This window comes from Lathyrus oleraceus, chromosome 4 (assembly GCF_024323335.1).
Source record: "Lathyrus oleraceus cultivar Zhongwan6 chromosome 4, CAAS_Psat_ZW6_1.0, whole genome shotgun sequence".
Classification (NCBI taxonomy): domain Eukaryota; kingdom Viridiplantae; phylum Streptophyta; class Magnoliopsida; order Fabales; family Fabaceae; genus Lathyrus; species Lathyrus oleraceus.
The window spans coordinates 63982353-64000218 of NC_066582.1; positions in this window are offsets into that span (position 1 = coordinate 63982353).

The following is a 17866-nucleotide window of genomic DNA, read 5'->3' on the forward strand; positions in this document are numbered from 1 at the left end:
TGATATGGTGGTACCTACTGTTAAGCAAAAGTGGGTGATCACTTGATCGAAGTTGTGAAGCAAGATCAAGTGGATGTTAACTTGGTTGAAACTGTGAAGTAAAACCAAGTCTGGGGCTCTGTCATTGTGCTCTGATAATGTTGTTGGCTTTGGCAACATTTGTGACAAAAAGGGGGAGTAATAACCATCAATCCCCTGACAAACAGAGTAAGTCTCTACAACAGACTCTCATGACAGATCTGAAGACCCCCCCCCCTGCAGCAGATATTGAAGTTTAGGTGCAACTTCTAATATGTGGGTGCTGCTATGTGAAGTTTTTATTTAACTTCCATGTGTGTGAGTGTGCTGCCACTCTGAGTGTTTTTAGCTAGTATTATTTCCTGCTAGGTGAGTGTTTCCGCTGCTATGAACTCTGTTATGGGGATCAAAGTGTTTTAGCCAAAAATTTGCCAAAGGGGGAGTTTGTAGGTGTTTAATTGGCTGCATTATATGGTAAAACACAAATGTCTTGACTGATGTCATGACATGCATATGTGACTACATTGTAGTTACTGCAGGACTAGCTAACACAGGATTTATTGAATGTCAAACTGGACGTTGTGACATTCATACCTGTCAACAGATACTAAGGAATAGAACATCAGGAGTTCTGTTAGAACTTAGTATTCACTTGCAGTCTGGTTATCAAGGAAGAACCAGACCTGGCATAAGGCCTACTGATTGAATGTCAAACTGGATGTTGTGACATTCATCATTGACAGCAGCTACTGAAGATTGGGCAGAGTGGTGTTCTGCTATACTTCAGCATTTTACTTAGTTGGTTCTTCAAGAGAATAAAAGAACTAACTTAAGGCCAACTGTGTAAATGTTAAGTTGGACACTTTGACATTTACTAATGTAAGCTGGTACTGTAGTATGGTCATTTTGATCATGTACAGGTCAGCAGATTTGTACAGTCTGTTTTCTGGAAAAACAGACTCAGCATATGGACCTTGATGTCAAGCTGAATGTCGTGACATTCATTCCTGACAGCATATGCTAAATTGTAGGTTGTTCAGTTTTCTGTTACAGCTTTCTCAGGCTATTCTTTAGGAAGTCAACAGCTTAGAGAAAATTCAGGAAATCAACAACCAAGCTACATTCAATGAACCTAACAAATAGCCTATTTGTTAGCAACCTAAATATTGAATTTGTGGGAACTTATGTGACCTAAAATTCAGGAAAATACAGGTGCAAAAGCCCAGGTGCTGCAATATAAAAAGGAAGGCATTCCTCCATTCAGTTTCAGGGATTTTGAGGCGTGAAGATTTAGTGTGTCCATCTTACTTCACTGCTGTATTTTTGTGAGTCTAGAATTAGACGTATCTTGTAAGCCAAGTCATTATCAAGTAGATGATTGCTTTGGCATAGGGTGTTCATTGAGTTGTAAGTGTTGTGTCACTCGAAGCTTTTAAGCGTGAGTGCTGTGTATCTTGGTTTAAGCTGTGAAGCATAACCAAGAGTTGTTTTTGAAGTGTGACTTCAAAGTGTTTTTAATATCACTGAGGTGATTGAGGGGGAGTGAGTAGGAACTCTGATCTTAGATTAAGATTGAAATTGCATTGGGTAGGGATTAAGTGATAAGTTGTAAACGGGTGAGTTTAGCTTTGAATTGATACTACTAATAGTGGATTTCCTCCCTGGCTTGGTAGCCCCCAGATGTAGGTCATGTTGGACTGAACTGGGTGAACAATTACTTGTGTTATTTACTGCACTTACTGTTAAGTTCTGCATAATCCCTGTCTGTGCAGAATTGGATGTCATAACAACCAGTGTGACATCCAAAGTCTGATAACTAGAATTTCAAACAATACATAGCGCTTTTTAGAAAGCGCCCTCTAAGGTTACCCTTAGAGGGCGCTTTTAATAAAGCGCTGTTATAAGTCCATGTGCATTTCCAGCTTATAAAGCGCTTCTGGAAAGTCTTAGAGAGCGCTTTCATAAGCGCCCTCTAAGGATCATATTTATTCAAAGTATTATTCAGATCCCGCTTCAATAACAGAAAGGTTGAGATGCTTAGCATATGGTCCAAATTTCCATGTTTTTTCTTATAGAGCATACGCGATTAATGGATACACATTTTATACCAAAGAACAAGATACTATGCAGAATAGTGGTGTCACCGTGGTAGCTGAAGCAATGCACATATCAAGTGTGAAGGACTTAAACCCCAAATTTGCAAATCTGTCGTATTTTGGTGTTATCGAGCGTATTTGGGTGTTTGATTATGAGAAGTTTCAGATTCCTATATTTGGTTGCAAGTGGGTTGAAAATAATAACGGGATTCGAATGGATAAGTCAGGATTTTTGCAAGTGGATCTTAATAGGGTGGGATACAAAGATGAGTCTTTTATTCTAGCCTCTCAAGCTAGACAAGTGTTCTATGTCAATGATCCGAAAAGTACGAAATGGTCTATAGTTCTTTTTTCCAACAAAGTAATTGATGAAAACACTGGAGATCAAGGTGATATTGATGTTGAGATTGAATCGTTTACCAGAAATGATCAAGATGAGAATATTATATCAAATGATTCATATATTAGAAATGATCATAATGAGGGTATTTGGATCAATCCAACCGTCCGTGTTGTTAAGAGACATGTAGAACATATTCCAACCAAGAAAAGAAAGAGAACTTAGTGAAAAAGGTACAGGTCAAATGATTTTAATTGTTTTCTTTATTACAGGTAAAATGACTTTTATGATTTTAATTGTTTTTACATTTGTCATCTGATTTTAATTGTTTTCTTTATTACAGGTAAAATGGCTATTATGAAGTCAATCATTCGTGCAAGAGACAAGGGTGTAAAATTTGAAGTACATTGGAGTGCTGAAGACCAACTAATTTTTTTCATCAGGCTTGTGTCTCAATAGAGGATGGGTATCTACCTAAAGTTACTTTTGTAGTGGGACATCACACCCGTCTCTTTCCTGTCAACCCCAAAGAGACCGATAGAAGTGGAAATATTATGCCAGGTTTTTTCAATATATTTCTCAACGCAGCTGGTATATATTATCATTTGAATTTATCACTTTTTGCTGATTTTGTTGTTCTAAATTGTCAAAGGAACCGTGGTAGACACCAGCATTTGTCACCCTAGGGAATTTGATTTTTACCTTAACAGCCATGCAGGAATTCAGGTAATATTAGCTATGTCATTTAACTTTATGCCATTGTTTACTATTTGTTGCTCAATCGCCTTTTGACAGTTCTGTGTTATTTGCATTTGGACGTGTTCTTTTTGCAGGGGACTAGTCGACCAACGCATTATCATGTGCTGTATGATGAAAATAAATTCACTGCAGACAGCTACAGAGTTTGACCAATAACTTGTGCTACACGTAATGATATGATTTGCTTTTTTAATCTTAATTAATGTTTTCTAAACTTGTACTGTTTTCATTTAATTTTAGAAGCCTTCTGATACTATTTTTTTCCATTCAGTTATGCGAGGTGTACTCGATCTGTCTCAATAGGTTTGTTACTCGATTCCCTTTGCTTGTCTTTGTTTTAGGCTATACAAAACTTTAGTTTAACAAAAATGTTATCTTGTATGCAGTTCCTCCTGCCTATTATGCACACTTGCTATTATTCATCATGGGTGGATGGGCGTTATTTTGTTTAGTATTGGTTAGAACTACTAGACAGCTTTTGGATACAGTGGTCACTGGGTGTTGGTTGCTATGGATCTTTCGAGACTAATAGTGTATATTGTTGTTGTACTTTTACTAAATCATGAATATGTTGTTGTATATTATTGATCAAAGAATCATATATTAATGTTGTATATATGGAGGATTAATGTTGTATATAAATGGATTCATGTTGTATATATCAATGGATTAATGGTGTATAACATTGGATTAAAGGATGAAATCAATATGAATTTTACACTTTTGCAGCATGCGAACAGGTTACCAATTAAATATCCACTGTTTTTCAAACAAATTTTTTTAAAATAACTAACACTTTAGAGGGCGCTTTGTCCAGAAAGCGCCCTCTAAACACTTTACATTGACAACTTTAGAGGGCGCTTTTTCCTGAAAGCGCCCTCTAAACACTTTACATTGACAACTTTAGAGGGCGCTTTTTCCTGAAAGCGCCCTCTAAACACTTTACATTGACAACTTTAGAGGGCGCTTTTTCCAGAAAGCGCCCTCTAAGGTGTCCCTTTATGGACCACTCCAGAGGGCGCTTTTTTCTGAAAGCGCACTATAATGTGGCCACTTTAGACAGCGCTTTCTCCAGGAAAACAAAGCGTTGTCTTTACCTATGCCAGCGCCACTTTAGAGGGCGCTTAAAAGCGCTGTTATAGGCCAAAATAAGCGCCCTCTTTTCCCTTATTTGGCGTAGTGAGACATGATGGAAAAAGGGTAATTGTACACATAAGTATTAGCACAAAAGGATTTGTCAGATCACATGACATTTTCGTGTCTCGGGTAGCAGTGATGTGTTGCTAGATACCGCTCCCTGTTTATTATGTTAAATACGTGATTTAATATAATTGCTAATGTCGCAAAAACCTAAAGGGTCACACACAAAAGGACAGATTGATGAGAGATAGAGTAAATAAGGAACATCGTAAGGTACGGTGCACCTGAGTAAATTGTAGAACATCATAAGATACGGTGTACTTAAGTAGAATACGAAATATGGTATATAAGGTACCACACGCTTAAGTGACTTTGGCATATCATAAGATATGGGTCACATACACTTAAGTGGGCTTTTTAGCTTACAGCCCACACAAGTGGTTCTATAAATAGAACCGTTGTGCATAAGCATTTGTGCAGTTGTAATTTCGTTTCTCTCTCTCTCTCTCTCTCTCTCTCTCTCTCTCAGTCAAAGCCTTCATTCGTAGCAGCTAGCACTGAGATTGAAGGAATCCGTTCATGTGGACTGAGTAGAGGCGTTGTCACTATTAAACGTTCGTGATCGCTCCGTAGATCTGCATCAAAGGTTTCAATCGCCACAAGAGGTAATGATTCTATCACTGATCATGCCCATTCGTAAGGATCACTAAAGGAGAATTTTTTTAAATTCCGATGCATTTTGGATCGCTCTTCTCCTTCAATGTTCCCTACACATCTCTTTTGTAAGCATATGGTTGGGTGGTTGACTTATAGCAGTAGCAACAACATTTCCCTTATAGGCTCACCTTTATCCAAACCATCACCTTCATCCACACCAAAATATTTCCCTTCAACAAATTCTTCATCAATATTATGAAATCTCTCTTCTTCATTGTCTTCAAAGTGTATATCATTCATAAATTCATCGTTTTATTCACTGTCCTTACCACTTTGATGTCCCTTTTGTTTCTCTATCAGCCTATCCATATATGTCAACTCACTTGTGGATAGTTTGTTCTCTGTATATATTTCAACATCACATTTCTTCTCCTCAACAAAAAAAGCTAACAATGATGCATCTTCATCATTTATAAATGGGTTTAGATCTCTTTCCAAACATCCATCTTCATGTTTCCACCATAACTTCATATCATCAATGCTAAACTTTGAGTTCATCCCCTTAATTATGTCACAGGCTTCAAAAAATGACCAGAAATCACTGTCTTGTCCACTGAATGTGTAAATATCCCCACCCTTCATACCTTAACTTAGGTTTTTTTTACAAAAGAACCCTTGATAAAAAATGCCACATTGAATATCCCCATTTCCTATACAAGACAAATATAATCAAGGGTAAATTTGGTTTTACATTCACATAAAGTCATCAATTTTCAGTCAACACGACAACATTTCAGGGCACAGTGGACCACACATAATATAAAATCCTAAATGTGGGACACAACAAAAAATGGAGAAACATTAACTATAAGAATCCATAAACGATTCAAAAAAACATTAATTGGGACCACAACTTCAAGGACCATATCGAAATTTCTTCAAGACAACTCGAATTAGATCTTCACCAGCAGAAATAGAAAGGAAAACGCCTGACCTACTTCAAGGAAAGTTGTGAACTTCGAAGCAAGAATGAACCTCTTTAACACTGAAGATGCATGAAAGATGGAGACGAAGCATTGATAAAGGAATTAGGTTAAATGTATTTGGGGAAAATTATTATTTATTAAGTTACAAATAAATAAGATTTTTAATCAACTTATGCCAAGTTGTAAATAAGTTGGTTAGAAATGAAGAACATATTTAAAAAATTACTCCATGTGTACAATCCAATATTCCACGTGTACTACCATGTCATATTCTGCTAGTGGGACTTAACGTCAGAGACCAAAAGTGTGGATGAAAAATATTTGGAGGACCACTCTTTGAAAAAAAAATTAGAGAGACTAAAAATAAAATTTGCTATAATTACATGGATTAAAAACATATTTAACCCATAAATCAATTATGTTAAACTCAATTAAGTTAAAATCAATTATACTAAATCCAATTGTATCAAAATCAATTCTATCTACCTCCGATCCAAACATACTATGCAAAAGTTTATTTATCATTTCATTATATATATATATATATATATATATATATATATATATATATATATATATATATATATATATATATATATATATATATATATATATATATATATATATATATATATATATATATATATATATATATATATATATATATATATATTTTTTTTTTTTTCAAATAATCATGGTGCATCTTATATATCTAGTTAATATGTTTGTTATTCTCAAAAGTTGTTGAAATTTGTATTTAGCATATGACAAGATAACTATTTTGTTATATGACATTTTACTTCAATGCTCTCTTACATTGAATAAGATTAATTTCAATTTAATGGTAAATTATGCATGATTTGGAACCAATTATTTTATAATGTTTAGAATATGAAGTGGCTATTTACCCCTCTCTTTAAATGATCGTGGATTTCAAATAAATTAATAACTTTGAAGTGTAACCAAAGTTTCAAATATGCCCATGGATAGTTTAAGCTTTAAAAAGAAGCAACCTCGTATATTTGAAATATGAGAAGCTATTAAGAGAGAGTGTATCCCCAACTTTTTGTTTCAAGTACAAGAATTTTTTAAATATTTTGATTTAACCTTCAGTACCGATAGAATCATTAATGAATTTAACTTGGAAATTATATCTATTCTTACTCTAAATTATATATGAGATGACATCGTAATAATATTAATGTGTTGCACCTTTAATCTGTTTGATTTGAGTAGATTAGTGGACACAACAACAGTTGTATAATAGAAACCAAAACACACACACATATTTGTTGCTATTTTTGTTGAGTAAGCAAAGGTGGAATAGTAAAAACTTTATGCGATAAGAAAAATGACTGCACTTAAAAACTCTATTTGAATTGCACTCACACTCCAACGTTGAATGCATTGGTTCGGATACTGATGTACAGGTTGCAGTTGCCTCTTGATCACCGAAATAACAAGAATCAATGCATATGCTCGTTATGATGATGATCAAATGGTGGTCTGTGTGATTATTTTTGCTACAGTTTCAATGGAACTTCTTGTTATCATGCACTTCACAAAAGACATCATGAATTTGTCTTGTAGGAGATATTTCAATTAGTTGTGTCTATAGAGTAATATCATTAGTGCAACACTTTGTTTATAGTATTGAGAAAATTTTGCTAATATGTGATTCAGCTCACTAGATAGATGTATGAGAAGAAATGTGAGTATAACAAAAGCTAATTTTATTATTAAATTTGATTTGAATCTAATTTTATTATTTGATTTTTGTATTTAGTTATTTTGAACTTAAATTATTTTTAGTAATGTTTTAAAAAAACTCTTGCAGTGTTTGAATGTTTCTTAAGATTGTATTCTAGAATATTATTGGAATTTCTAGAATTGAGAACTCTCTAGAATTAGTGTGTCTAGAGTTCTCCTTAGAGTATTATAAATAGAGATGTAATCCTACACTTTTGTAGCAAACAAAGATACAAAGTTCTCCATTCCATAAATAATTCTCCTATCTATCAAGTTTCTATTCAAGCTTCTAATATTCTCACATAAACTTTCTATAAATACAAAAGACCTTATTTCCAACAAAGTGGCATCAGAGCTTCACGGTCCTCAAAAGATGGCGAATGGAGATTTCCCTTTCCAAATATCGATGCTCACAAAGAACAACCATGACAATTGGAGTATCAAGATGAATGCGCTACTAGGAGCTCAAGATGTGTGAGATATCTTCAAGAAAGGTTCCAAGGAGCAAGATGAAGCCTCGCTAAGCCAAGGTGTAAAGGAGAAATTTAAGGAGTCAAGAAAGAGAGACAAGAAAGCTCTCTTCCTCATTTATCGATCGGTGGATGAAGATACATTTGAGAAGATCTTCAATGCAACGACGGTCAAAGAAGCATGAAACAAACTTCAAACTTGCAACAACGCAGTGGAGCAGGTGAAAAAGATTCGTCTTCAAACTCTTAAAGGTGACTTTGAATGTTTATTATTGGAAGTGTCTAAGTTAATTTCTGATTATTTTTATCGAGTATTGGTCGTAGTCAATCAACTTAAAAGAAATGGTGAAGATGTTGATGAGGTGAAAGTCATGGAGAAAATACTTCGCACTTTAAATCCAAGTTTTGACTTCATTGTTACCAACATTGAAGAAAACAATGATTTAAAGACCATGATCATTGAGCAACTCATGGGTTCCTTACAAGCATACGAAAAAAGAAAAAAAAATAGAAAAATTAAACAAAAGGAGGCTATGGAGCAACTACTACAACTCAACGTAAAGGAAATAAATTATGAGAATTACAAGAGTCAAAGAGGACGAGGTCGTGGCCAAGATCGTGGACGTGGACGAGGAAATAGAGGAGGAGAAGAGGCAGTTACAATAACTACTCCAACAACTTCAACAATGGAGAAAAAAGTTGGAATCCACAAGCAACAAGAGGTCGTGGAAGAGGAAATTTATGCCCGAGGTGCGACAAATCACAAATCAAGTGCTTCAACTGCAACAAGATCGGTCACTATACATCTGAGTGTAGATTCTCGAAGAAGGTTGTGGAGAAAGCTAACTTTGCAGAAGAAAAAAGAGGAGAAGAAGAAATGTTGTTGCTCACGTGCCAAAACCAAGTTGAATAGAAAAGAAATAAGTGGTACCTCGACACCGACGCAAGCAACAACATGTGCGGCGATTGAAGCATGTTCGTAGAGATCAATGAAGCGATAATTGGAAATGTCTCAAAGACACCAATCAAAGGCAAAGAGAAAGGTTACAACATCCACTTGAAAGAACATAGTCTTTTTTTAAGAGATTTTGGATATAACGTGATTGCTAAGGTGTCTATGTCAAACAATACAATGTTCCTCTTGAACATTCAAAATGATGTGGCAAAGTGTCTTAAGGCTTGCTATATCGCCTCTTCGTAGCTATGGCATCCACGATTCAGACATCTCAACTTTGATAGTCTAAAACATTTGTCAAAGAAGGAGATGGTGAGAGGCTTGCCTGGTATAAACCATTCAGACCAACTATGTGAAGGATGTCTAATTGGGAAGCAATTCTGAAAAAGCTTTCCAAAGGAATCAACGTCAAGAGCGAAAAAACCGCTAGAGCTCATACACACTGATGTCTGTGGACCAGTCAATCCAAACTCTTTTGGTAAGAGTAAATACTTTCTCCTTTTTATTGATGATTATTCAAAAAAAACACAGGTTTATTTCTTAAAGGAGAAGTCAGAAGTGTTTGAAAACTTTAAGAAGTTCAAATCCCTTATGGAGAAAGAAAGTGGTCTTTCCATTAAGGCCATGAGATCTGACCGAGGAGGAGAGTTCACTTATGAGTTCCACAAATATTGTAAAGACCATGGAATTCGCCGCCCACTAACAATGCTAAGATCGCCACAACAAAATGGAGTAGCAGAGAGAAAGAATCGGATCATACTTAACATGGTGCGAAGCATGCTTAAAAGCAAGAAGATGCCAAAAGAGTTTTGGGCCGAAGTAGTGGCATGTGCAGTTTACCTGACAAACTATTTACCAACAAGAAGCGTGCATGAGAAGACAACACACGAAGCATGGAGTGGAAGGAAGCCTGAGATCTCTCACCTCAAAGTGTTTAGAAGCATTGCCTATACCCATGTTCCAAATGAAAGGAGAACAAAGCTCGATGATAAAAGTGAGAAGTACGTATTTGTGGGTTATGACTCAAGCTCCAAAGGGTACAAGCTCTATAATCCAAATAGTGGAAAGATCGTCATAAGCCGTGACGTGGAGTTCGAAGAAGAAGATTGTTGGGATTGGAGTGTTCAATAAGGCAGGTGTAATTTGAAGGAGAATTGTCATCCAAGGCGCAGCGGAATTTAAAAATTTCTCCATTTAGTGATCCTTACGAATGGGCATGATCAGTGATAGAATCGTTATCTCTTGTGGCGATTCAAACCTTTGGTGCAGATCTCTGATAATGATCAAAACCTTTGATACAGATCCACGGGGCGATCACGAAAGTTGAACGATGACAACGTCTCTACTCAGTCCACACGAACGGATTCCTTCAATCGCAGTGCTAGCTGTTATGAATGAAGGCTTTGAGTGAGAGAAATAGGGAAACAAAATTCCAAGTCTCTACTTGAATTTCTGTCTGAGTGGATTGAAGTGACAATGCTTCTACCCAAGGGGTTCTATTTATAGAACCACTTGTGTGGGCTTCAAGCTAAAAAGTCCACTTAAGTGTATTTTGGTCCATATCTTATAATATGCCCAAAATCACTTAAGTATTTGGTACCTTACCATATTTCGTCTCCCACTTAAGTGCACCGTACCTTACGGTGTTCCTTAGTTACTCTATCTCTCATCAATCCGTCCTTTGTGTGTGACCCTATAGGTTTTCGCGGCGTTGGCAATTATATTAAATCACGCATTTAACATAATAAACAGTGAGCGGTATCTAGCAACACATCACTGCTACCCAAGTCACGAAAATGTCATGTGATCTGACAAAACCTCTTGTGATAATAATCATGTGTATAATTACCCCTTTGCCCTTATGTCTATATTGAACACAAGGTATAGACCGTGTCACCCTTGTCCAGTTCAATATTGGGCCCATAGACATTTATCCTGTTACGCAGGATTGGCAAATTCCATCTAGGACACTCATGTCCCTCAGCATGCTTCGTGGAGTACCCATCAACTGTCTTTATGGTTATCCAGTTACGGACAACGTTGGATCAGCAATAAAGCACTCGACTCTACATCTAGGATCCACAGTGGTTTCAGGTCGAAGAGTGGTATACACTATTATCACCATGAGAATAACTTATGACACTTTGCATAACTTTCTATATAGTATTCTCATAGCGGGTCAATCCGGTATAAATATTACTCCTAATATTCATACCTATGTTTAAGACTTGATAACTCTTTATCCATGATCCATGAGATGTGATCATCAGTCTACAAACATAATAGTCTTAATGCTTTAATATTATCCCACTTCACATTAAAGCTCGACTACAGATACTTTAAGAATAGTGCCCTTATGTTTAATGTGTTCTCATGATTAAGTCACACTTAATACATTAAACGGACTATCTATTCTAGGGACTTTATTAATCAACCATAATAAAGAAAATGCCTTTAAATAATTCGATACAAGTACCAAAAGTATTGGCCTCTAGGGCTTACACCAACAATCTCCCACTAGCACTAGAGCCAATCAGGCATACCCCGTATGCCCATTGATCTAGTATGGCCATCATGCTTCTGCTGCGCAAGAGGCTTTGTCAGTGGGTTAGCAACATTGTCAAGTGTAGGTACTTTACATATTTTCACACAACGTCTAAGTATGTGTTTGGATCGTTGGTGAGATCTAGGCTCCTTAGCTTGTGCGATAACACCATTGTTATCATAATAGAGACCAATGGGATCCATAATGCTAGGGACTATGCCAAGTTTATTGATCCAAACAGCTTCCTTTGTTGCACTTAAGGCAGCAATATACTCGGCCTCAATTGTAGAATCAGCAACTGCATCTTGCGTTGAACTTTTCAAGCTCACAGTGCCACCATTTAAGCAAAACACATAACCAGATTGGAATCATTCATATTAAAGCGTCTCAGCACTTTGTCTATGTACTCTGACTTAGGCCAAGCATTTCATGATCTATCTCTATAGATTCTGATAGGCTGCTTCACTCAGGTCCTTCATAGAAAAGCATTTCCCCAACCAAGACTTTACTTATTGCAGGGTAGGGATATCGATTCCAATGAGTAATATGTCATCTACATATAATACCAGGAATACGATCATGCTCCCACCAACCTTCTTGTAGACACAAGGCTCATCTTCGTTCTTGATGAATCCATACAGTTTTACTGTTTCATCAAGGCGAAGATTCCATGAGTAGGTCACAGGCTCATCTTGATCCATGAGTAATACATCACTTAGATATCCATATATCTCAGGTAGGTGATGTATCCTGCCTGACCTACGTTGGTCTTGTTCTACTTGAGCAGGTTGCTCTTACACAACTACTTGTGTTTCCTGCTCTAATTCCTCCATAGGTGTATCGATACTTTGTGATTCTTGAATTTCTTCAAGTTCTACTTTCCTCCCACTGATTCCTTTGGAAATAAAATCCCTTTCTAGGAAAACTCAAGTTCGAGCGACTAACACTTTGCCCTCAGAAGGATTGTAGAAATAATATCCTCTTGTTTCTTTAGGATACCCCACAAACAAGCATTTGTCAGATTTGGGCTCAAGCTTAGTTGAAATTTGTCGTTTCACATAAACTTCGCAACCCCAAATCTTCATGTAAGACATATGTGGTCTCTTACCACTCCATATCTCATATGGTGTCTTTTCAACCTTTTGGATGGAACACGGTTAAGTGTGTAAGCTGATGTCAATGGTGTATGTCCTCAAAAGGAGTTTGGAAGATTGGTGTGACTCATCATGGATCGGACCATGTCCAACAGGGTTCGATTTCTTCTCTCAGATACACCCTTTTGTATTAATGTTATTAATAGGCATTTCAAGATCAAGGACATATAGTCCATTGTTCATTTGTGCAGTAGCATAGAATATATCATTCAAATAAATTGAGCAACAATTGTTCTTTATTATAAATGAAAAACCAAACTTGTCCAAACAAGCAATGGAAATAATATTCCTACTAATTGCAGGTACATAATAACAGTTCTCTAACTGAATTATTAAACCACTAGGTAAAGTCAATACAAAAGTTCCTACGGCTAAAGCAGCAACCTTTGCTCCATAGCCAACTCGTAGGTCGACTTCACCTTTTGCCAAATCTCTACTCCTTTTTAGTTCCTGCGCATTTGTACAAATGTGAGAACCGCGTCCAGTATCTAATATCCATGATGCAGAAGTAGATAAATTAATAACAAAAATACCTGAAGTTGAAGTCTCTACTTCATTCTTCTTATCTTCCAGGTACTTTGGGCAGTTCCTCTTCCAGTGTTCGGTCTTACCGCAATGGAAGCAGGTGCCTTCTTTTGCTATGCCTCCACTAGGCTTCAAAGCAACAGTGGATCTGGGATTGGAAACTTCCTTGCCCTTCCCCTTATCACTCTGCCTAGTGGGCCTTTTGTTCTGTCTCTTTCCATTTCCGATCATCAGAATGGACTTCCCTTTTGACTTCAGATTCTGCTTGGCAGTTCTTAACATGGCGAGCAGTTCAGGAAGAGATTTGTCCATATCAATCATATTGAAATTTAGGACAAATTGACCAAAACTATCTGGCAACGATTGCAAGATCAAATCAGTTGCAAGTTCCTTTTCGAGGGGAAAACCCAATCTCTCAAGGTTTTCCACATACCCAATCATCTTGAGTACATGGGGACCTACAGGGGCTCCCTCAGCTAACTTGCTTTGAAAAAGGGCTTTTGAAACTTCAAACCTCTCATGCCTTGCTTGCTCTTGATAGAGCAACTTCAGGTGTTCGATCATATCGAACGCTGACATGTTCTCATGTTGCTTTTGCAATTCTGAGTTCATGGTAGCCAACATGAGACAAGCAGTTTCATTGGCATCATCGACATGCTTCTTATAAGAATCTCTTTCTGCCTTAGGTGCAGAACTAGGAGGTTCCTCTTCAGGAACAGGTGTCTCCAAGACATACAGCTTTTTATCATGTTTGAGGACAATCCTCAGGTTTCGGTGTCAATCCAGAAAATTTGTCCCAGACAATTTTTCCTTATCAAGGATTGATCGCAGGATGTTGTTAGAGGTGTTTGCTGTCATGGTAATCTACATAAGGATTAATGAAAATATAAGTATCATTGACATATTCAATTAGGCCTTTAATTAAATATGCTCCCACTATTTTACTCAAAACAAATGACCCTCATCATCTGATTCGGAAAATCCCGTTGGAAGATTTTCTAGTGGGTCGAGATCCATATTTCACTTCGTTCTAAGTCCGCGTAGGCGGATTACACAAAACTAGGTTATTTAGGTAGGAACTCCTTCCAATTGTATCTCATACAACTCTCGAAAATTTCAATTGGGTGAATAACTCCTTATTCCAATCCATCATATGGATTATTCCCAACTCTTGCTTCTAAACATATATAAGAAAATTATAATCAAGTTTGACTCATCGTTTTAGCAGTTGGATATTACAATTATCCCATCGCACCTTAACTAATACAAAACATGCACCTCGCGTAGGCGAAACCTACATTATTCGATACCAGTCTTCATGAGTGCTAAAACTTGGAAAGCAAACATATATAATATTCTCATAATTTGTTTAGTTAAGTTTGACCCATTGTTTTAACAGTTGGATATTACAATTATCCCATCGCGTAGGCGAAACCTACATTATCCATTACTAGTCTTGACGAGTGTTAAAACTTGGAAAGCATAAACTTAATATTTAATTTGAGGGAATTACAATTTTTCTGATCTCACCGGCTTGTTTATCATATAAACCGTCTCTCACATGCATCAACATACATTCACATGCATCAACATACATACATACATAATGAAACAGTTATGGCCCCTAGCGTAATTGTTCTCCCAAGCCAATGAGAGAACCTAAGCTAACCTACAATGATCTAAGCTTCTCAAAGCAAGATCTTCAAGGTTGTCCTCCTTTGGCACTGACTTCTTTGCTTTCTTCATATCATTACATTACATGAAAGAAACTCGTTTCACATACGAGGGAGTGAGATGAGAAAAGAAGTTACATTTGGGAGATTAAGAGAGAGGCACGACACGCAGGTCGTATTTTAAAAACCCAAAACAAAACAAAGGAAAACTAAGGCCATAACCGATCACCACAAGACAATAATAAACACTTTATTATTATTATTAATTCCTTTAATTAATTAAAATCAAATTAAATTTCGACGATCGATCATCACATTTTAATGAACAATTCATTTAAAATCGATGTCGCTTTTCGTATCAACACTTGACACTTTTAAAGCACTGAGTTAGCCGAACGGGTGAAAATTTCCTTGCGTTAACCGGTTAACCATATGTGTTAACCGGTTAACACTGTTTGAAATCTAAAAAAAATGTTTTCTGCCTTGCGTTAACCGGTTAACCAAATGCGTTAACCGGTTAACACTGTTTGAAAATGTCTTGGAAAACTGTTTTTCGCCTTGCGTTAACCGGTTAACCATATGCGTTAACCGGTTAACACTGTTTGAAAACTTAAAAAGTTTTAATTTCGCATTGCGTTAACCGGTTAACCATATGCGTTAACCGGTTAACACTGTTCCAAAAAGTGTTTAGAAAGCACAACTCTTGTGCAGTTAAACCCCAATCGCATAACTCTCTGACAACACAACCCTTGTGCCGTCACTAACCCTGATGCACCAATTTCAGACCGTCAAACACATCTCGATTGTTAATTCAGTATGATTGATCAACACGTCATTGCTTCACCATACTAATGTCGGATCAAGAAGCAAACGACCATTGATCGCTCAAAGGAAAACAATCATTGGGGGTTTGAATGAACGAAACAAGAACACTATATCATATATAATGTATTTTGCATCAGGGTTACATATATCACATATATGTAACTTGATCGATCTCAATTTAACCTTTGATTCATTCTGTCTTTAATCATATTATTACAGAACAAAAACAGTTATCAGATTCATGGTTTCGTAAGTGGCTTTGATACCACTGAAGGAGAATTGTCATCCAAGGCGCAGCAGAATTTAAAAATTTCTCCATTTAGTGATCCTTACGAATGGGCATGATCAGTGATAGAATCGTTACCTCTTGTGGCGATTCAAACCTTTGGTGCAGATCTCTGATAATGATCAAAACCTTTGATACAGATCCACGGGGCGATCACGAACGTTGAACGATGACAACGTCTCTACTCAGTCCACACGAACGGATTCCTTCAATCGCAGTGCTAGCTGTTATGAATGAAGGCTTTGAGTGAGAGAAAGAGGGAAACAAAATTCCAAGTCTCTACTTGAATTTCTGTCTGAGTGGATTGAAGTGACAATGCTTCTACCCAAGGGGTTCTATTTATAGAACCACTTGTGTGGGCTTCAAGCTAAAAAGCCCACTTAAGTGTATTTTGGCCCATATCTTATAATATGCCCAAAATCACTTAAGTATTTGGTACCTTACCATATTTCGTCTCCCACTTAAGTGCACCGTACCTTACGGTGTTCCTTAGTTACTCTATCTCTCATCAATCCGTCCTTTGTGTGTGACCCTATAGGTTTTCACGGCGTTGGCAATTATATTAAATCACACATTTAACATAATAAACAGTGAGCGGTATCTAGCAGCACATCACTGCTACCCAAGTCACGAAAATGTCATGTGATCTGACAAAACCTCCTGTGATAATAATCATGTGTATAATTACCCCTTTGCCCTTATATCTATATTGAACACAAGGTATAGACCGTGTCACCCTTGTCCAGTTCAATATTGGGCCCATAGACATTTATCCTGTTACGCAGGATTGGCAAATTCCATCTAGGACACTCATGCCCCTCAGCATGCTTCGTGGAGTACCCATCAACTGTCTTTATGGTTATCCAGTTACGGACAATGTTGGATCAGCAATAAAGCACTCGACTCTACATCTAGGATCCATAGTGGTTTCAGGTCGAAGAGTGGTATACACTATTATCACCATGAGAATAACTTATGACACTTTGCATAACTTTCTATATAGTATTCTCATAGCGGGTCAATCCGGTATAAATATTACTCCTAATATTCATACCTATGTTTAAGACTTGATAACTCTTTATCCATGATCCATGAGATGTGATCATCAGTCTACAAACATAATAGTCTTAATGCTTTAATATTATCCCACTTCACATTAAAGCTCGACTACGGATACTTTAAGAATAGTGCCCTTATGTTTAATGTGTTCTCATGATTAAGTCACACTTAATACATTAAACGGACTATCTATTCTAGGGACTTTATTAATCAACCATAATAAAGAAAATGCCTTTAAATAATTTGATACAAGTACCAAAAGTATTGGCCTCTAGGGCTTACACCAACATAATTTTCTTCCTTACTTTGAAGAAGAAGACGAAATGGAACAACCAATGATAGAGGAACATATTACACCACCTGCCTCACTGACACCAAGGTTGGATGAAACAAGCTCAAGTGAGAGGACACCACGACTAAGGAGCATTGAAGAGCTTTATGAGGTAACCTAAAACCAAAACGACATTAATCTCTTTTGTCTTTTCGGTGATTGCGAGCCTCTATGCTATCAAGAAGCAGTTGAAAATGTAAAGTGGAGAGATGCCATGGAAGAAGAAATTAAGTCAATCACGAAGAATGATACATGGAAACTTACTACACTTCCATGAGGACACAAAGTAATCGGAGTA